The 23,145-nt window shown below is 36.6% G+C and overlaps 1 pseudogene; it reads right to left on the reverse strand.

Annotated features, from left to right (window-relative positions):
- Window positions 1–22,755: 22,755 nt before the first annotated feature.
- LOC150098464 (U2 spliceosomal RNA) lies at window positions 22,756–22,914 on the reverse strand (annotated as a pseudogene).
- Between the last annotated feature and the right edge of the window lie 231 nt (window positions 22,915–23,145).

Raw genomic sequence — 23,145 nt, forward strand, 5'->3', positions numbered from 1 at the left:
ATAGATTATTTTCCTTTGTTATTTTATTATTTAGAATTCTTGTTAGCACTTTTAATGAGGTATTTAATAAATTTATCCCTCTATAATTTTCTGTTTATTTTATCTCCTTTTTTTGAATATTGATATTGTTATCCTTTTTTTTTTTCATTCTACTGGGAATCTTTTTTGTATTTATTATCTGGTTGTATAGTATATTTAAACTCTGAATTATAATTTCTTTACCATTTTTAATAATTTATTATTGATATTATCTAGACCTGATGATTATCTATTTTTCAATTGCATTTTCAATTTCTGTTATTTCAATTTTCGTTTCTGTTGTATTTATTTCTTCTTCTTGATGTGTTTGTTTACCTAGTTCTACTTTTATTTCAACTGTTTGATTATAAAGGGTTTTAAAGTAATTTTCTAATTCCTCTATTTCTACTTTTAATATTGGGATATATTCTGATTCTTCCTTCTTTTGTGTATTAAGAATTCTCCACATTTGTTTCTGTATACCATAGAAATCATGTCCAAGTTCTTTTGTATATGATTCCCAAAAGTGATTTTTTCTTTCTATTTTCTTTTGATTAACTTTATTTCTTACTTCTTTATATTCGTTCCAATTATCTGTCAATTTCCTTTGTAGATATTTTTGATATTTTCTTTCGTTAATATTTTTATTTCTTCGTTAAACCATATTGTTATATAAATTTATTAAAATAACATGAATTGATAGTTCTCTACTAATTATACGTTTTGCTTAAAGTGATATCAGCGCTACCTCGTGACTGATCATTTAATACCTTCATTAACTGATATAATTTGATGAAAGTTATAAAATTAAATAATTATATTAATACCAGTTGAGAGATCATGAGATCAAAGATTTAAATCCTGGTTGTAATGTAGATTTTTTTTTTTCGAAATGCAGGGAAGTAAACAGCTTGTTTTAAAGAATTATTTGTTTTTTAATTTTGTCAAGACTTTGTAAAAACAAAGGGTTAAATAGTATTACGATAAAGAAAGAAAGAAAAATGGAACACTGTAATGCTTAGATATCCTATATAACAAATAGTATTTCATGTACGGGCGCATTAATACTAATATAATAATTAGATTATTATATTAGATTCTGGATTTCACAAGATTAATACTAATCTTGTGAAATTCAGATATTATTAAACACTAAATGACTTATCCCGTTATAAGCAGTGTTTTAAGTTATGTGTAATGGATCCACTACGGTTTTTTTTTTTTTTTTTTTTTTTTTTTTTTTACGAATGAAATATTTTTTTCTGTGGTTAAGAACAGTGGAATAATAATAATAATTTGTGAGTTCAACAAATTTCATCATTGGCCTGTAGAGTAAGATAGGCTGAGAATCAGCAGATAGTAGGAGAGGAAGTAAAGATAGAGTGCATAGTAGTAGAGTAGGTAAAAGAGGCCTCAGTTGACCTGTTTTAGCTGTTTGCCCCCCCCCAGGGGCGTTTCTAAAACGGTCGTTGATTTTTTACTTTAGAAAAAGGAAAAATCCTGAAAAGGAAAACATGTAATAAACAGAAAGTGTAACATAAGTATTGAGAAAGCCAAAGGAATGGAAAACTAAATTTAGATGTGGAGGAAGGATCTGGCCCGAGTGATGCAGCTCACAAGGAACTGCACCGCCTCGCTGTAAGCCTTCGCCGCTCGGGTTCTCAGGTCCTCCCCCACCTGTGGGATCTAAAAACCAGTGAAGATGAGTACAGAAAACCCACAAGGTGGTTACTGTGTCTTTCTTTTGTTGTGGGCTTGTTAATATTCTCTTGGCCACTTCACTTCCCTTGACCATGTCCAGTTTCCAGAGCTATAAAAAACGCCGAAACTGCTTCCTCATCTAAATCCATAGCTACCTCTACTTGATCATGGTTGATTTTGCTGATGTCATCAACGAAAAGGTCACCCCATTTTGCACTGACAACATCAGGTCCATGCTTTCCTGTAAGGAGGAGTTCAGGTTCTCCTAATTTTGCCATCGCTTCTTTGAATTTATCCGCCACCCCAGGGATACCTCTAATAAGATGGCTTAGAGTCTCCCCTGCTTTTGGACGAGGGACTTCTGGGTGGGCAGTCTCAGATACTTTTGCTGTTTTTGGTATTTTCAACTTTTCTTCTTGTGGGCTTAATGGCCACTTGGAATTGTTGGTATCTGCCTCCATCTTTTCTTCATCCTTGGCTATATCTATATTAGTATTTGTAGCTTCTCTTTCTTCTACTGTAGTTATATCGACTGTTTCTTCTGTGTGGTTTTTACTGCTGGTTTCTGTTGTGGAAATATTTTTCCCTTATGGTTTTTCTTGGTTGTCTTAGAGGTGGAGGGGTAGCTTTCTGTAGCATCAGGAGTGGCCTTTAAAGGTGGAGGGGGCTTCCTGTGCTTGGTGGAGTTGCTGGCGTGATTGCACCACCCATCCTCTCTGCAAGGGTTCTGGATGGGCATGTGTCCACTTTGTGGTCAATGACCCCGCATTTTAGGCAAGCTGCCTCACATTTTTCTTGATTGTGGCCTGCTTTGAGGCAGTTTTTGCACTTAACTCTAGGACAGTCTGCCCCAAGGTGAGTGAAGGCACCACATCTGAAACACTGTTTTTTTACGCCAGGGTAGTTAATCATTACTCTGGCGGAGTAATGATTAACTACCCCGGAGTAATGATTAACTTTGTTGTTATCGGAGTTAATCATTACTCCGATAACAACAAAGTTGGGAACGGGCGTTTTCATCTCCAGCGAGATAATGACCTCGCCCGACTTCCATTCCGGGTTGTCTGCGTCATTTAGGACTTCTACATTACGTACAACGCCCCATTTCCTGGATAAATTTTATATCAGTTTCGATATATTCCAAAGGGTATCTGGGGATTCTAAGTACTTTGGTGATGCTTCCTACCAGAAATGGTACTATTGTTTTCCCATTACATTCAAATCCTCCGAGTAGCTTATCTGTCGTTTGTACATTTCGAACGACAACTTAAAAACGGCCACCACCGAACGGAGTAAACCCGAAAATCTGATCAGCACCGATGCTTTGGATCGGTTTGGCCAAACATCGAGGTTGTAGGTCGGCTTCAACTTCAAATCCGAGTGCGCGGCAAAGCCATAGCTGGTGAGCGGGGGCCTAGGCTATTCCCACCACTACCAAGTGTTTGATATTTCCCCGGTCCGGGGTTTAGGAAGATCTGTAAATTTCCGTTTAAATATCGTGAACCCCGATGGGACTCGTACCGGTATTAACGGTTAAGAACAGATACTACAAGTTGCTCTTAGCCTATCAAGCTGATACGCACAGAGCTAGACTAGGACGAAACCTTAAGAGAGCAAAAACTCTCCTTCCACTATACGTAGTAAAAGGCGAAAGAATATCACACTATATGAAGGGAAACCTGAGCAATCCTGAGCATGATATATAAAAAAACTTGAACAACAGGTCTTAATATGGAAGAAAAGAAGAAGATAATATTCACTCGTGAAATCAAATTTGATTTCACGAGTTTGCTATAGCCTTTAAGGTCCTTTAAAAGGACTGGCTTAAAGGGGCGAAGCAAGAATGCTTTTCATCTTCCCCGTTATCTGTAGAGGACAGTGTAGGGGTAAGGTATTTGAGCTATTAAAGCTCTGATCATGGCAGGAGAGTAACAGCAATAGCCGAGCCTCAGTTAGAACTTCATTGGCTACAGCATTGCCATCCATTACCCTCCAAGAGTATTAATCACCGCATCTCACGGTCGATTTCCTTTTCTTTGCTATAGCCAACACGGTCATTTTGCTTAACTATTATTCTAACACATATCTAAAATTGGTGGCTTAATTCTTATTTGAAATTTTTGGGTTAAAATAAATATTAAAGCAAATTAATTTTTTTTAAGAATAAACATTATAGATACATTAGTATAATATAAAAAATTTTTAAAAATAAAAAGAAAATCTCCTTCTCTAAAATTCTGTTCCTTTTCTTACTAATTATAACAAGTTTTTCTAACGTTTTATTGAAAGTAAATAAATAGTATGATAAAATTGGAGGGTAATATCCATGAAAAACGCATTAAGGCCATTTATGTTCCTTTTGCTTGAAAATATACTTCTGAGGTTAAAATGGCCTCATTGAAAAAAAGAGGTCTATTCATTCAACTCAAACAGAATTATTTTTATCATTTTGAATTATTTTGTGAATTTTACTAACAAGACGGTCTAATTATAATAAAAAAAAGTTATAGGAAAACAACAGTTATTAGCATTTTTTAAATGTTCATGGAGTTTGGTTTCTCGAAACACAATTTCTGTTCAAAGAAAGCAACAGTACATTTTCTTTTTCTGGACATGAGCGAGTGTTGACCTTAAATAGGATTCAACAGCTTTGAAACGACTCACTGATACACTTAACACTGTAGCACATCCAGAAGGAGCATGTAGTAAACTCGAAACCCAAGAGAGGACCGGTCTGCGAGCGTCATCTAGTGTTCAGATTTGGAAACACACAGGACATGTATAAAGATTTTTTAATAATAGCGATACGGCTTCATTTCGGTGATGCAAATTACATAAAAATAATTAATATTAAGGATCCAACATATTTCAAAGAGGAATATATGCGAAAACTGCTATTATTATATATATATATATATTATATATATTATTATATATATATATATTATAGAATTCAAATGATTCAAGCAAAATGAGCTGTAACAAATGCAACAAGCCATTAAGTGATGGGCCGCATTGTTTCGGATGTAACAAAAAACAACACTTCCACTGTTCAGGGATCTCAGAAAGCACGTGGAAAGCAAAAGGAGCCGTGAAACGGACCGAATGGCGATGTCAACAGTTCCGTGAGAAAACGAAGAACAAAGACCAGACACCAAAGAAAAGTAACGACGCACATCAAGGTAAGACGCTTCCGGATCCTAAAATTACAGATAAGTTTGATTCATTTAAACTCGTGGTGAAAGACTTATTAAATGCACACATGGAACAAATTAACAAAAAATTCGAGGAGTATGAACATTACATACAGTTCAACAACGAAACCACTGAAATGTGATTTCTAAATCACTTGGGGAATTGAACAACGTAGATCCGAATATAAATTAAATTATACTTTAATAAATATCTCCGATATTTCGCCCACGTCACGTTGCCATTTTCAAAAGGAACTTACAAAAAAGGCACGTGCACGCAGGCACTACAACACAGTAACTGAGAATGAAAATATCAAGCTATCGTTCTCCTAGAAGTCCTGATGGTGCCCTCTAGCGGGATAAGTAGGTGTTCTTGGCCGTTGGGGCTGAAGGTCTGCTGATGTATGCCTCCCAAATTTGGGGCAGTCACATACAACCAAATTTGTTGAGGTTTGGAGAGTTTCTTAGGGCTGAGGCTGATTCCATAAATAGTCTTTCGAATTTGTATTTGCTACGGTGTATTACTGTAGCTTTCTTCCACCAAAGACCGACCACTTCCACTAGACCTGCCTGGTGTATACCAGGTCCCTTGCAGTTGTAAACTGTCGTACTTTGGCTAAACAGGCAGGAGAGCGAATATCAGAATTTCTGAACACAAGGACTACATCTGGTTTCACCAGAACAGTCATTCTGGTCTTGCAGACCATGCTCCGGATACACGCCACAGAATACGGTGGAAGAAAGCTACAGTAATACACTGTAGCAAATACAAATTCGAAAGACTATTTATAGTCTTTCGAATTTCGAATTCGACAGCCTCAGCCCTAAGAAACTCCCCAAACCTCAACAAATTTGGTTGTATGCGACTGCCCCAAATTTGGGAGGCACACATCAGCAGACCTTCAGCCCAACGGCCAAGAACACCTAGTTAGCCCGCTAGAGGGCACCATCAGGACTTCTAGGAGAACGATAGCTGCAAATCTTCATTCTCAGTTACTGTGTTGTAGTGCCTGCGTGCACGTGCCTTTTTTGTAAGTTCCTTTTGAAAATGGCAACCTGACGTTGCCAAAATATCGGAGATATTTATTAAAGTATAATTTAATTTATATTCGGATCTACGTTGTTCAATTCCCTGAGTGATTTAGAAATGTATAACCAACGTATAAACCTGTCTACGAGAATCACTGAAATGTTAGGAACCGTGCGATAAATAAAGACGAAATTAACGGTAGCAATAGAAACGCAAGAAACACTCCAACGCGAAAATAAAGAATTGCGGAAAGAAGTAAACACACTCAAGTGTCAAATGGGACACATGCTACAAAAAGAAAGAAAAAAATAACTTCAAATTGAGGGAATAACGAAAGAAAATACAGAAGACTTAAGCAACATAATGCAACTGATCAGCAGCAAAATTGGAATTCAAATCGCAACCACAGATATCACCTATATCAACCGAGGCCCACAAAAAAATAGAGAGACCGCCACCAATCATCGCTCCTTTTACCAACAGAAATCTGAGAGATTCCATTCTTACAGCAAGCAAGTAAACAAGACCGACAACAACGATCCTAACTGATAAGAAACTCCCAACACCAATCTGTATAACAGAACACTGGACTCCATACTTCAAAAATCTTCTATACCAAGCAAGGAAGACCAAAACAGAGAAAAACTACAAGTTCCTGTGGACAAAGAATTCCCAGATATTTTTGAGAAAGAATGAAAACGCTCGAGTATACATAATTACAAGTGAATCCGATTTACACAGCCTACCAATGTAAAACACAAACTTTTCACATCATTAAGAATAAGATTAGAACTCATTTAAAAACTATATAATGGAGATCTCAAACATAGGCGAACATATCCAGTCAGACAACATAAACTTCAAGGTCTTTGACTCTTTGAAGAAATGGTCAGACAACATTTCCACCAACACCAACTTCACTATCATACACACAAACATAAGAAGTATAAAAAAACACTGGCTTACGTTGATAACACAGCTCAATTATACCATGATAAACATAGATGCGCTAATACTGACCGAAGTTGCAATAAACGACACAGAAATTTACGCATACAACATAAATAATTCTCAAACCTACAATTTATGTAGACGAAACAAAAGAGGAGGTGGCATTGTGGCATTTATCTAAGAAAAATACAATGTGACAGAAAAACAAACTCACTTCGAACATGCGGAAACACTAATTTTGGAACTCACAAATAGCCACAATAGTATCAAATACACAATAAACACAATATACAGAATCCCCAGATAATAATCCACTCAGTTTTCTCCACGAGTTAGAAACATGGCTAAGGGCATCGAATTGCGTACAACACACAGGCTTATCCTAATAAGAGACATTAACATAAATACTCTTGACCACGCTTCTTCAACCACTAACAGATATCTTGATATTCTAAGTCAGTACAACATAAACTCTACTATTAACTCCCCAACAAGCGAAGAAATACTCAATAACTCACTAGCACAATCATGCATTGATCATATCAACATACGGGTTCCCATCCATACATATACATCATCAGTAATTAACGTAAAAATTGCCGATCACTACTTTGTCTCAACTTCGTTTTATTACGTTTCCTACCCTCCCCCCCTTCCCACCGCTAAAAAAGTCGACAAAACTCGATCATACTAAAGAGCATTGTCGATAACCAAGTAAAAAATACAGACTGGAATTCCCTACTTAAAATAAACGATCCTGTAACATTATACGAGAATTTTCAACTAAAGTTCACAGAAATATACAAAAAAGCAACAAAGCCTACACAAACGAGGCGACTAACAGACAATAATCCATGGATAAATGACGACATGCTAAATAGTATTACTGTAAAAGAAAATCTATGGAAAAAACTCAAAAAGTCACCCAGTAACACACACTTACAAACATTATACAAGAACACAAGAAATCAACTAATTACAAAAATTCGTAGGGCAAAAAGACTTTACTACTTCCAAAAATTCATGGAATATAACGACAACATTAAGCAAACATGGGCTACACTCAACGAATTAGTAACCCGAAAAAAAAAAACTTCAGCACAACATTTTATTGCAAAAAGCTTCGGTCAGGACACAAACCAAGAGGAACTAGCAGACTCATTCAACCATGCTTTCATAAACAACATCACAGAACTCAAAAAAGACAAACTACCAACGATCAACAAAAAACTACCGACACAAAGTCAACAACAAACGATGGATTTTCCACCCATAACAAAACAGGAACTGAAAGAAGCAATCCTACAATTAAAACCGAAGACCACTCCAGGAATAGACAAAATAAGACTCACAGACCTTATAACACACTTTGAACAAATAACCCCAATACTTTTGAAACTCGTGAACATAATATTCGACACAGGCATTATTCCACAACAACTAAAAACTGCAGTAATTAAGTTAATATACAAACACGGCAAAAGAAACGATGCTCAGAACTACAGACCAATAGTTACACTATCAGTCATCTCAAAAATTCTAGAAAACATAACACACACCAGACTACAGAACTATTTACAGAAGTACAACATCATCTCACAAAACCAATACGGCTTTCAGAAAACAAAAAGCACCATTACTTTATTAGAAGACATCGTCGACACAATAAACAAAGCTCTAGACAAAAACAAGTACGCCGTCCTTATACTGCTGGACCTAACCAAAGCATTTGACATACTTGAACATGACATACTACTCACCAAACTATACTCAATAGGTATAAGAGGAACACTGCATACATGGTTCAAGAACTACCTCTCAAACAGAACACAGGTAACAAAAATAGGTACATGTCACAGTCGGAGTATACAAATAAAACACGGTGTACCGAATGGCGCCATATTATCACCCACTCTATTCAACATATACATTAACGATGTTCATAACATATCCATAAGAAGTCAAATATTTCAATAAACAGATGACACTGCACTACTAGCAATCCACACAAACATTAACACAGCTCTTTGCAAAGCACAACAAGATCTAAATTAAATCACAACATACTTCCACCAAAACGCAATTCTAATCAACGGCACCAAAACACAGATGTTGATAATACACAACCCAAGAATCATACGTCCCGCATCACTATCGATACATTGTCACACATACCGCTGCATTAACAACAAAAATACCTGCCAATGTTCCGAAATCAAACCTGTAACACACGCAAAATACCTCGGTCTCTATATAAATTCCTACCTTAAATGGACAAAACATATAGAATACCAACACACCGAAATCCGGATCATCGCAGCAAAACTCTTCCAAGTTAAAGACATTCCACCCAACATAAAAAACTCCTATATCACGGTATCTGCGAATCTCTGCTCAGATACGGAATAACAGTCTATGCAAATACATCAAACAGCCACCTAACAAAATTAGAAACACTACACAGGAAAATCGTGTCAACAGTGATCTAGACACCTTACACGCAACAACCAATATCTGACAAACACATGGCGATACACAGAATTTTGAGCATTAAAAACCTGACATTAACAAGGAATTATTTATATAATATGTATAATTTTCATTATAAATAATGCTAAACCTCCAACAGATAATATTTCTCTGGCTGAAAGACAAGCCCTAAAAAATCTAAAACAGAACAGTAACATTATTATTTTACCTGCCTATAAAGGCAATTCCACGGTCATCCTCAACTCCGAAGATTACCACAACAAAATGCTTCAATTACTTGGAGATAGTTCGACATATTCAATTCTTCAGGAAGATCCTACAAGACAATTACAAAATCGTACAAACAACTTGTTAAAGACTGTGAGTGAACTTCCTCATAATGTTCGCCTCTCTTTACGTTCTCTACATCCTCTTATCCCACGCATCTATGGAGTTCCCAAAATTCATAAAGAAAGCATCCCTCTTCACCCAATTGTGGAAGGAATTGATTCACCTACATATAAACTTTCAAAATATCTAGCAGAGTACCTCAAGTGTTTCTCCAATAAATCTTCATCTTTCATCAAAAACACCACAGATTTTGTTTCGCATATAAAAGATATTCCCATCAATGAAAATGACATTCTAGCAAGTTGTGACATTATATCTTTGTTTACTAACGTTCCTACAGATGAGGTACTTACATTAGTAAAGGACAAATTATCCAAAAAAATGTTTGCTTTATTAAAACATTGCATTCATTCTGGTTACTTCAAATATCAGGACTCCATTTACCAACAAAAACAAGGCCTGGCAATGGGCAATCCTTTGTCCCCAGTTCTAGCTAACATCTTCCTTGAAGATTTTGAAGCGAAAGCCATATCTTCCTTCTCATTTAAACCGAAAGTTTGGAAAAGATATGTTGATGATATTTTCATTGTTTGGAATCACGGGCACACATCTCTCACAGATTTTCTTAATCATCTTAACATCCAACATCCTAATATAAAATTTACTGCTGATCTAGAAAATAATAACTTGTTGCCTTTCCTGGATGTCATGCTTACACGTCGCTCTGAAAGATTAAAAATCTCTATGTACAGAAAACCTACTCATACCAATAGATATCTGCATAATCTTTCTCATCATTTTCCACCACAAAAACTTGGAACCATATCTACCTTAGGACACAGAGCACGCTCTCTCTTAAATGAACAAGATGAACTACAAAAAGAAATAATTCAACTCTCTCTTATCTTTAAACAAAATGGATACTCTGAAAAAACGATTAAGAAATTTCTTCTGGATCCTCCTAGACAGTGCACCACAGAAACTATTAATTTTAAAGGCAGCATCTCCATCCCATATATTAGCACAGTCTCTAACAAATTAGCAAAAGTCCTTAAAAAATATAACATCAAGACGTTCTTCAACACCCTTCCAAAAATCCGTTCTCTAATCAGCCATCCAAAGCCTCCTCATCACAACCTAAAATATCCAGGTGTATATAAATTATGGTGCGATTGCAATATCCCTTATTTCGAACAAACTAACAAATCTGTTGAGCAACGTATAGAAGAGCATAAAAGAGACATCTCTTAGAAAAGATCTCATGCAACTGCGTTATCCAGTTACGCACTCCCTTTTATGTTCCAAGATTTTTATAGGCGGTTAATGGTGCGATCAAATGGATAAGTGACCTTCACGTGACTTCTAGCGCGTCGTTGGCTAAGAACTTGGCGTGGTCAGAAGGAGATTTTGTATAATTTGCGTAAATAAAAGCGCGCGGAACGTGGAAAATTGGCGAAGTGGCCAAAACTAGAGACCGAAGTTTTGAAATGGGTGCAAGAAAATCGGACAAAATGGCATTGCCATTTCAACAAAAATGATTCGTACACATGCAGTCAAGCGTAACATTGAAGATTTTAAAGGTGGTGCGTCATGGTGTTACCGTTTCATGAAACGCAGTGGACTTTGTGTGCGTACAAAAACAAAAATCAGTCAAAAAAATGCCAAAAGAATATGAAGACGAAATTATTTCCATATTATAAGAAATTAATGATGATAGAGAAGAGTCAGATGACAGTGACATGGATTTTGCAGGTTTCTGAAAGGTCAGTTTACTATTAAAACTTACCTATTATTTTATCCATTTTTTTTAAAATCATACTTTAAAGTTTAGATTTTTTCTAGAAAATTGTATTAAATTTCTTGGGTGCATCTTATACACCGGAATATACGGTATACATGTATTTCAGTATTACCAGAGTTGGAGTTATTGAGCAACTATATTAGATAAGTATTCTGTAGAATTCCTTCATTGTTTTGGATCCAATAGTTTTTTCTGTTTATTGTTGTTGTTATCTTAAAGACCCTATTTGCAGACATGGTATATATGTTACGGTTAAAGTGATAATTCCGGTTATTATTAATAATTACCGGTTAAAGTGAATAATTTACGAAAATTAATCACTTTATCCGGTTAACCAGTTAAAGTGAATAATTCCTAGAAGAGTTTGGTAAATGCAATAAAACCATTTTTGCAGGTTTTATATATAGGAAAATAAAAAAGAAGTACTTTTTTATAAGAAGTACTTTTTTCATTATAAACTAACCTTAACTAAGCTGTTATAATTTCCATTGAGAAGCAATACCTATATATAAAACCTGCAAAAATGTTTTTATTACATTTACCAAACTCTTCTATGAATTATTCACTTTAACTGGTTAAAGTGATTAATTCCAATTATTCACTTTAACCGGTAATTATTAATAATAACCGGCTTTATCACTTTAACCGTAACATATACATATTTCCTTTTAATGGCAACGCAAAACCTTTAAGTCCAATCTAGAGAACGACTCCTGAATGGCAATTCTAGTTTGTCACAAGGATGGCCAATATTCATATTTGACACAGTAATGCCGAAATATATATATATATACCATAACCAATCGTTCCATTAGAATTCGTCAGAGTATGTCAAATTACCTTATTGTTAAATGCCAAATTATCAAATTTGGCATTTAATTTGGCAAATATTGACCACAGTTTGTCAAATTGCCTCATTGGATTGGATTGGATTTTATATAAAAGGACCAAATATTAAACGGCTTTCGTTTTATTTTCGTATGTTTTATAGTTTTTGTTGTAGTATTATGTTTACTTGACTTTTGTTAATAAAGATTAGTAAAGCAAAATACCAAATTTGAAGTATATAGCTTTAGTTCCTTAATTTCAGAGTCACTATGACAGACGCAGGGTCCCTCTTGAAAGGTGACTCGTTTAGTTACTAGCTTAGACCTTGTAAAGTGCATTTTAACAATTTGAAATTAAATGTTAATAATTATTATGAATAATAATCATTAAAACCTAATTAATTATCTAATTAATTAACATATAAATTATTACATATAATTATGAATAATAATTCGTGTAATTATTGTTATTATTCAACAAATTACACGATAACCACAGTAATTAGCTTTAATGAACTGAATGTACAGATATTCCTAATTATCATTATTATAACGGTCTCCATTGAGTCAGAAGATATTTCGCTGGAGATCCCACATTCACACACTAACCATTAGTCACACAATACCTATCATACGTCTCTTTACATAAGTAGCAGATGAAGCATTTACAACCACCTCTTGCAACACATTTCACACATTCGCCACCAAAATATCGAGCCCTGACACACTTGTTAACCACACTCTTGCACAATCTCCAGAGATGACCTTATTAATTAATTAAATATGGTCTTATTAATGTGTTCTAAAACTATGTAAACTTAAGTTTTTAAGAACTTAAGTTCTCTATCCACAATAATCCCCCAGTCGCCTTGTCAACTTCTTTAATTTATTAATAATTTAATTTAAAAATAATTTAATATTATATAATTAGCATATAAATTAATTACATATTAATTTATTATCTTCATTACCATAACTGAGATTAATTAAAATAATTAAGTTACATAATATATTTTATTAATTAGTAGAATTAATATTAATTTAATTAATTTATATTAATATATTAATTTATATTCATATATACGGTAGTAAGTTCCAGAATAAGTTCGAGTATTTATAAAATATTGATTCCGTCTTCTAAGATTTATGAATAGATACACTCCGTTTCTTAATCAAGAGACACACATCCAACATAAGCTTTTTACCAATGCGAATGAGTAATCTGATGGAAGTAAACAACGCATTACGTAGATCTGATAGCTAGAGAGAAAAACTGAACGAAATTATTCAGAAGAGCCCGTAGTGAAAGAGAAATCGCTTCTAACAGATTTGGAAAGAAACCTACAAACTATTTGTTTACATGACAGAAAAATGTTGGCAATTTAAGTTGAAAAAAAAAAAAAATTGCTCTTTTATAAATTGCGAAGAGATGAATGTGTTATTTTCTATAGGTGAACTGTTGGTGTGCATTGAATTAATTAATAAAAAAAGAGTTATACTTGATTACTTGATATTAAGTATTACTTAAATGTAGCCTATATTAAGCATTCAATATTATTTCAGAGCGGAATCTATATAAATTCTATAAACGTTTTGTAATTTGACCAGGGTGCGTTCTCTTAGGTAGTGCCAGCTAAAGCAACTCCGATTCCGAGGATTGTATTCTCATGAACTCTGATAAAATTACGACGATTTTTAGTGCTTCTTCATACATTCCGCTTTGAAATAATGTTGAATCCTTAATATCCACTATTGTTATATAATTTACATCGCCGAAATGAAGCCATATGACTATTTCTACATTAAAAGCATTATGCATTTCTTGTGTTTCGAAACCTAAACACTAGATGACGCTCGCAGACCTTCGTTTTCTTCTGTTAGGTAGTAGATTACTTCGTGCTTTTTCTACATGCGATACAGATAATGTTAATTGGATCTGTGAGTCTTTTCAAAGTTGTTGAATCTTATTAAGGATCAACACTCGCTTATGTCCCAAAAATAAATAAATAAAGAGAGAGAGAGAGATTGTATTAATGCTTCTTTGAACGGAACTGTATTTCGAAAAGCAAAATCTATAAACATTTATAAAATGTTAATAACCTTGTTTTTCCTATAAATTTTGGTTATGATTAGAAAATTTTGTTAATGAAATTCACAAAATAATCCGAAATGATAAAAATAATTCTGCTTGGACTGAATGATTCGACATCTTTGTTTCAAATGAGGCCATTTCAATCTCAAAAGTATATTTTTAAGCAAAAGCAGCATAAATGGCTTTAATGCATTTTTCATGGAAATTATCCTCCAATTTTATCATACTATTTATTTACTTTCAACTAAACTTTAGAAAAACATGTTATAATTAGTAAGAATATAAAAGTAACAGATTTTCTTTAAAACTTTTAAAATCTTGTATACTATTCTAATATATCTATAATCTTTATTCTTCAAAAAATTAATTTGCTAAAAAATTTAATTATTCTCATAATTTTTGAAGAAAAATTAAGACACCAATTTTAGTCGTGTGTTAGAGTAGTATTCAAGCAAGATTACCACTTATTTGAATATATAGTTGCTTTCGTTGGAGAAAGCAACTATATCTAGTCCTTTGTGAAATCATTTCTCCTGCTTGAGGATAGGTAGAAACAGTCAATAACCTTGAAATTCTGGGTCTTTGCCCTCATAAAACTTTGATAGTAGACTATCTTGCCCTACACAGAACTATTGCTAGCAGGTTCCTAGACTTGCATTTATACATAAATTAATCAAGATGAACGTGTCAGATATTGACGCCATCATAGACTCTCTCGATGAAGATCTTATCTTCATAAATTAGCTTTAAAAAAAAAAGGTCAAGCTTAAATGGCCTGCAAGCATGATCGATCCTGGCATCATCATTGAATCGCTGTATAAAGGGCGATTCAATGATGATGCCAGGATCGATCATTTAGCTTTATAACGAAGCCTCTTAAAAATTTCGAGCTTGAATGGCATAGCTTCCTAAATTTCTATTCCTTACCCGGGACTGACGATGATGAAAATGAAGACACTCCTCAAATGGAGGAAAAACTAAATCTCCACCTCTACTCCATCTGATCATGAAGGGACGCAAGAAGCGCAAAACTCTCGCCTCGGAGCCAACAAATTATTATTAGCATGGACGAATAATCTCCCAATTCGGACTCCTCTGCCTCCCCTCCAATGAAAAGGTGCCCCCAATCATCCTAAGGGAAAAGCAGAGATGGACAGCCTTAAGAACCATCATGGCCAACCTGCAGATAAATTATTCCACTGCCAAAAACATAGACGAGGGCATCAAAATTCAGCCCGCTACGGTGACAGACTACAGAAACTTAACAAAGGAAATGGACGCCAGAGGTATTCAGTATCATACCTTCTCACTCACCTCGGAAAAAATTTTGAAAGTGATGCTCCGAGGAGTATCCGAAGACACTGACCCAGACAAAATAACTACTGCCCTGAACTTACAGGTTCTACCTCCTATAAAGGTCAGCAGAATGTATAGATCAAATAAGACAACTATGCCTCTAGTTCATGTGGGGATCGATAATATTTATAAAAATATATACAACTTGAAGTCAATCTGCGGGCTTAAAATCTCGCCAGAACCACTGAGGAAAAGAGCTTCTTCTGGCCAGTGCCACATGTGCCAAAAATTTGGCCATGTCCAAAAGTTGTGCAAAGCTCAATACAGAAGTTTAAAAAAAATGTGTTAAGACCCATCCCACAAATACCTGCGTCATGCCAAAAAACCACCCCGGTTATTTGGGGTGTATTTACCACCTCAAAAATAGGCAGACTGAGCCTAACAGTCAGTCTACCTCATTATCTAAAACGAGAGCTCCAGAAACTCAAGCTCGTCAGTCTCTCACTAGGTTGAACAGGGTGTCAGGGGCTCACCTACCATTAACTGACCCCCCACCCTCCCCCAAGAAGATGAACCTTCAACATCAGACAAGGACACATGCCGACGTGGCCCGCTCCATAAAGACTGTCTGCGACCAGAATCTGCCTAATCCATATTCAGATATAACAACTGTCATCAGCTCTTCTCTTGCAAATATACTTCAGGATTTCAGGAACTCATATCCTTCACTAAGCACTATAAAACGGTTTTACAGCAAACCCAGTCCATCTTATCAGCACTCTCTGATGAATAAGAAAAAACTCACCCCCGGATTCTCTAAACATTATTGCTCTGAACGCAAACGGTCTCAAAAATATTAGAATTACAAGACTTCAATGATAGCTATAATCCTAATATATTATTATTTAACGAAACTCACCTGAGACCTGCTGGCAACCCCAAAATCAGAGGATACCAGCTTTATAGGAATGACAGACTCGAATATAGAGGTGGTGGTACATCCATCCTCATCATAAATTACATCAACTATCATACTGTAGCCAACCCTACAACCACTAATCTCAGAAACCTAAAAATCTACGCTGCCTACAACCCACCATCAAAAAGATTGCTGACCTCAGATCTGGATGCCATCCTCGGAGTTAAAGTGCCGGTCATTATCGCCGGAGACTTAAACGCACAACATCATGCCTGGTGCAGTAAGTCTATTAATAAGAATGGCCGCATCCTATTTAACTACTCGAGTTCCAGTTGCGTAGCTGTGGCTGACTCCTCAGTACCAACTCATCACAGTCTGATTGGTTCCTCCGACGTCTTTGATATAGTTGTCCTCCAGAATGTTAAATTACAATACAACCTGGACTCACTGAACGAATTATCCTCAGACCACAACCCTGTCCTTCTCCAACTGGGTAATTAGAAGGGACTGCCCCTTCGCCTCACATCTTCATACCTCTGGAAAAATTATACAAAATGCTCCCAAACTGCATTGGGTCTGTTCCTCATATTAATTCCAAGGAAGAAGTCGAATCTGAAGTCAATAAACTTATCAAATTAACGCAGCCTTATCATCAATCACCTCTAATTCAACTGCTTCTAAGCCTCAAAGACTACCAGAAGATATCATGAACTTAATCAGGGGGAAAATAAAGCCAGATAAAGATACCATAACACCAGGGCACCCCAAAACAAAAAGTTTCTCAACAAACTGAATAGTGCAGTAAGAGATGCACTTAAAGTCCACAGAAACAAATCATGGGAAGACAAATTAGCCTCCATATCACCCGGTGATCAAACCATCTGGAGGCTGTTGAGAAATATCAAAAACAAAAATAAATCTCTTCCCCCTCTCAAATGTGATCTAGGCATTGTTAACACAGATGAAGAAAAAGCCGAAACCATAGTTAAACGTTTAGAAAAAAAACAGTGCAGCCCTTCATACAATAACCTAAACTTCAATCATATTTATAAAATTCACCCCCACATCAAATACGTGCTAAAACTGTTGGATACCTGTACCAGCCAGCTCACACCTACTTCTCCAGCTGAAGTTTATCACATTATACAGAATTTAAAGAATAAAAAAGCTTCTGGGCCTGACGGCATATTCAATAAAGTTATTAAACTGCTTCTCCTAAAGGCCATTGTACATCTTTCAACAATAATAAATGCCATGTTCACATTCAAGTACTTTCCATCTGCATAGAAGGCGGCAGACGTGGTTCTTATTTATAAGACTCGCAAGGATCCACAGCAACCTCAAAGTGATCGTCCAATAAGTCTGATTTCTAATTTGGGCAAAACTGCAGACAAAGCTTTCCTTTCCAGAATTCAAGTCTCTGTACACAAGTTAAGTGTCCTTCCTACAGAACAGTTTGGCTTTCACAGCACTACCCAACAAATCCATAGGCTAACAGAGTTCGTTACCATAAGCTACAACTGGCACCAATACACCGGAAAGTTTTTCTTGACTTAGAAAAGGCTTTTGACAAGCTATGGTAATTTGAACTACTATACAAGCTGATTTTAGCTGGCATTCCATTAGATTCTAGTCCACCTTATAAAGTCATTTCTCAGCGGCAGACGAATGTAAGTCAAACTAAAATGATGTATTATCTACCCAGGGAGTAATCTTGGCAGTGTGCCTCAAGGGTCCCTACTGGCACCAATACTTCTCTCGTTTTACATGGCGGTAGTATAGCTGTGTCTTCTACGCTGAAGACACAGCTATACTACCCAGATTCTCTTAAACCGCATCTTGTCACCAGGAAACTGCAGTATAGTTTCTTTCCTGGTGACAAGATGCGGTTTCAATCATATTTCAAGCCAGTGCTCTAGTTTCAGAAAACCTGCTGAAACTAGAGCACTGGTTCTCCAATTGGAGATTGCAAGTAAACCCTCACAAGAGCATCGCCATGCTCTTCACTAAAAACTCAATATCGCCTAAAGAAGACATCTTCCGATTTAATATCAAAATTCCCTGGAAAGCAGAAGCCAAATATGGCGGTGTACTGCTGGACAGAAAACTAACCTTCAGCCTTCAAAGAAAAGCCTCATGTACAAAGGCATCAAAAGTCATAGCACAGTTTTACCCTCTCATCAATAGGAACAGTAAACTAGATACCAAAATCAAATTGCTTCTCTATCAGTTGATGATTCGTCCCATTATTACTTACGCGTCCCCAGCCTGGAGTCACACTTCAAGCACAAATATCCCCAAACTGCAGAGAGTGCAAAATAAATGCCTACGCATGATTTTAAATATACCATGGTACATCAGAGATGTTCAACTTCATCGGGACACAAATATTCCTTATGTCTACTCTTTCCTGAAATCTTTTAAAAGTTCTTCTCAACATCGTCTTCACATCCAAATGAACTAGTTCAACAAGCAGCAAACTATGATGAATCGGATTTCTCCAAATATAGGAGACCTAAGGCCATCCAATTCCTAACGAGGGTCTTTAACTCGCACCTACCCGGGCAGAGCACTCATAAGCAAGGATTATAAAGCATTTTGCTTCACCCCTATAGAGAGTAACGTTTTGCGTTTTTTTTATTTTTGCGTCTGATATGATGATATCTGATATGACTGATTACGAGTCATTATGATATCTAATGTGATAATGACCATTGATTTTATAGCCCACAAACAGGAGGGGTTAGCCTGATTGCCTGTCTCCGAGTGGGGCCACCGCTGAGATTACGGCTCTGCTTGGTGGTGGAATGATTCTGCCATTGCGCAGAGCCACTGCTGAGGGTTCTTCTTGGTGGTGGAGTGGGCCTGTCACTGAGTGAAGCCACCGCTGAGTTGGACTCCTTCGGTCACCCGTAAAGAGTAGTCTGGGGGCCGTCTAATTTTTCGAGAGGTCATTACTTAAACATCACATTTTACTTTCTAGGATTAATCACATTCCCTGAAAAAAAAATACTTACAAATAAATTAAATTCGATCCTAATTGGTCTATTACAAATAAATTTTTAAAAAAACTTGTTTCCTACAGGATCAGTTATTTAGTTCATTATATCACTTCACAACAACATCAGGTGCATGTTTTCTACGACCCAACGCCCTGAGTAAAAAAAAAATCAGCTAACGCCTTTTTATTCCCGTATACGGGGAGTAGGCGAGGCCATTTAGCCCTATCTAACTTTTGGAGACTGAGTAGGCAGTTCAATCTCCACTGGTACCAATCAGAGATAGATGGCCCAAGGCTATCACTAATTAAGCGGTACACAGTGAAGAGAGATGGCTCAAATGTGCCGCCATCTCGTGGTCCCTAACCCTAACACAATATATTTAATGTCTGAAATAATGTGGGTTCTACGGTCGATTTTCTTGAGTTTACGGGACGAAAAACCAGAGTTTCCGGGAGGAAAAACCCGCTTGCCCGTGCCAGAGATCGACTAACTCGGGAACCGGTCGAAAAAAGGCTTAGAAATATTTGCTCTAGTCGCCGACTAGACTCGAAACCAAGTCTTCCTTCGTGCGGCCAAGCGCCGTGGTGCGCAAACGCCACATCCACTGAGCTACACAGGCTCTTACGCCCTGAGTAATAAACACTAATCCTAAAGCGCTCGGATATTAATAATATTTGTTATGCAGGATATCTAAGAATTCCAATATTTCAGATTAATGAAAATTCTATAAAACGATAACTGTTTTTAACACATATTGATTGTCACACATGCTGATAAATTGAGTGAGAAATTCCCTGCAAGGCGTTTTATTATTATTTTTATTATTATTATTTCAAACTGAAAAACGGAGGATAAGTTACGAATCTGTGTGGGATCCCTCGGATGTTATCACTGTCAGCTGCATTTCTTTCTTTATTTTTTCATTATTAAATGAATAACGAAATTGTTAATTTTAAATAGTATTTAACGAACTGATAAACTCATTATTATAAATCATTTTCTTAATCCGTTTACATGTTTTTAGATCTCAATAGAACGTTGAACAGTTTTCACTTTATTCATTCAGAAAGTCTTCATCTCAGTAGTATATTCAAAAAAAAAAAAAAAAAAGTGTCCTGGTTTCGTCTGTTTTATTTTTAAATAAATAATAGGTTTATTTATTTATTCGATTGAATTATCGATCTTCACATAATGATTTTTTTCTTTATCCTTATTAATAATAATTTGCGAGTTCAACAAATTTCATCATCGACCTGTAGGGTAAGATAGGCTGAGAGTCAGCAGATAGTAGGAGAGGAAATAAAGATAGAGTGCATAGTGGTAAAGTAGGTAGAAGAGGCCTCAGTTGACCTGTTTTGGATGTATGCCCCCCCAAGGGCGATTCTAAAACGGTCATTGATTTTTTACTTTAAAAAAAAAGGAAAAATCCAAAAAAGGAAACATGTAACAAAACAAAAAGAGAATAAATCTGGAGAAGGAATGGAAAGGTAAACTTAGAGGTGGAGGAAGGATCTGGCCCGAGTGATGCAGCTCACAAGGAACTGCACCGCCTCGCTGTAAGCCTTCGCCGCTCGGGTTCTCAGGTCCTCCCCCACCTGTGGGAGCTAAAAACCAGTGAAGCTGAGTACAGAAATCCACAAGGTGGTTACTGTTCCTTTCTTTTGTTGTGGGCTGTTATGATTCTTTTGGCCACCTTACTTCCCTTGGCCATGTCTAGTTTACGGAGAGCTATGTAGAACGCCGAAGCTGCCTCCTCGTCTATATCCAGAGCTACCTCTACTTGCTCAGGGGTGATTTTGCTGATGTCATCAACTAAGAGGTCACCCCATTTTGCACTGACGATGTTGGGTCCATATTTCCCTGTGAGGAGGAGTTCAGGTTCTCCTACTTTATCTATCGCCTCTTTAAACTTTTCTGCCTCCCCGAGCATACTTCTAAGGAGATGTCTTAGAGTCTCCCCTGCTTCTGCATGAGGGACCTCTGGGTGTTCGGTTTCAGATAATTTTGCTGTTTTGAGATTTGTCAGCTCTTCTTCCTGCGGACTTAATGACCGTTTGGAAGTTTTGATGTTCGTCTCCATCTCTACTTCAGCTTCTTCTATTGTATCTGAATTGGCGATGTCTATATTGGTGTTAGCTCCGCTTTCGTCCGTGGGAGTTACCATGATGGTTTCTGCATTGGTAGTCTCTTCTGTTGGGATCGTATTGCTGGTCTCTGCAATTCTGGTAGGTTTCCCTCCCTTACGGGACCTTATCGTTGTCTTAGACATGGCGGCATGATCAGGAGTGGCTTCAGGAGGCGGAAACCCTTCTTGTGTTGTGACCTTTTCATTACTTGGTTTTGTTGCTGATGTGATTGCGCCATTCATCCTCTCTGCGTGGGTTCTGGATGAGCAGGTGTCCACTCTGTGGTCAATGACCCCACATTTCAGACAAACTGCCTCACATTTTTCTTGGTTGTGGTCAATTTTTAGGCATTTCTTGCATTTTATGCGAGTGCCGTCTGCCCCAAGATGATTGAAGGCACTACATCTAAAGCATTGCTTTTTGACGCCTGGGTAATTTACCATTACCTGGGCAGATCCTATGAGGACAAAGTTAGGAACTTCGGTCCTCATTTCAAGAGAGATGGTTACCTCCCCTGACTTCCACTCAGGATTGTCGGCGTCATTGTGAACCTGGATTTCCCGTACAACTCCCCACTTAGAGAATACGCTACGGATTATATCGTTGTTCTCTGCATATTCTAGGGGAAATCATGGTATCTTAAGGGTTCTTAGGATGCTCCCAACCATGAAGGGAGATACTTTTATTTTATCACAGTCAAACCCTTGGAGAAGCTTTTCTCTGGTTTCCATATTTTTGGTCACTACCTGGTATCATCCTCCCCCATAAGGGGTAAATCCAAAAATGTCCAAAAATGTTCTCTGCGCCAACGCAGTCTATGATAGCTTTCACCATCGCCCTTGCCGGTATTGTGGCGTCAACCTCAATTCCGAGGGTACGCACAGGCGGCAGAATGGAGGGCATGATCAGATGGGGGGGGGGGGGGGGGGCTAACTATTCCCACCACCAAGTGTTTGATATTTCCCCAGTCTGGGTTTTAGGAAGTTCTGTAAATTTCCGGTTAAATATCGTGAACCCCGATGGGACTCGTACCGATATTAACGGTTAAGAACAGATACTGCGAAATGCTATTAGCCTGTTAAGCTGATACGCACAGATACTACACACTTGATCTTAGCCAAAAGGCCGAGAAGCGATAAACATGTATAAGGAAGATATTCTCTTCTACAATTTATCGCAAATTATTTATTATTTTAAATTTATTATTTGTTGAACTCACAAATTATTTATTATTTTATTATTTCATTATATATATATATATATATAATGAAATAATAAAATAATAAATAATTTGTGAGTTCAACATATCTTCATCATCGGCCTGTAGAGTAAGATAGGCTGAGTGTCAGCAGATAGTATGAGAGGAAA

The sequence above is a fragment of the Typopeltis vanoorti genome, chromosome 15, assembly GCF_054136105.1.
Source record: "Typopeltis vanoorti isolate ZY-2024b chromosome 15, IOZ_Tvanoo_1.0, whole genome shotgun sequence".
NCBI classification, from domain to species: Eukaryota; Metazoa; Arthropoda; class Arachnida; order Uropygi; family Thelyphonidae; genus Typopeltis; species Typopeltis vanoorti.